Source organism: Penaeus monodon, chromosome 27 (genome assembly GCF_015228065.2).
Source record: "Penaeus monodon isolate SGIC_2016 chromosome 27, NSTDA_Pmon_1, whole genome shotgun sequence".
Lineage (NCBI taxonomy): Eukaryota > Metazoa > Arthropoda > Malacostraca > Decapoda > Penaeidae > Penaeus > Penaeus monodon.
Window position 1 is genome coordinate 37216120 of NC_051412.1, and position 272 is coordinate 37216391.

A 272-nucleotide genomic window follows, 5' to 3' on the forward strand; every position below is an offset into this window, starting at 1 on the left:
GGTCAATTCCTAAACGTCACAATCTACCACCTGTCCTAAAATGCCCCATTCTATCGCCAATCCCACGTACTTTGTAAGTCCATATCTCTATGTCCATCATCCCTTCACCCTCCACCTTCCTATCCCTCTTTCCTGACAACTTCATCATGAAAATCGGTATTCACTAGAGACCCTCTTGATCTATGAATAAATCACTATACTTTGACTGTCAGATTCTCGTATCTATCGTATAAATGTATATACTAAGATGTTTGTGTATATGAGATTTCGGG

General features: G+C 39.7%; 1 protein-coding gene across 1 annotated transcript in view; it reads right to left on the reverse strand.

Annotated features, from left to right (window-relative positions):
* Positions 1-272, reverse strand: part of LOC119590831 (xanthine dehydrogenase/oxidase-like) — a 26787-nt gene that overhangs the window by 9289 nt on the left and 17226 nt on the right.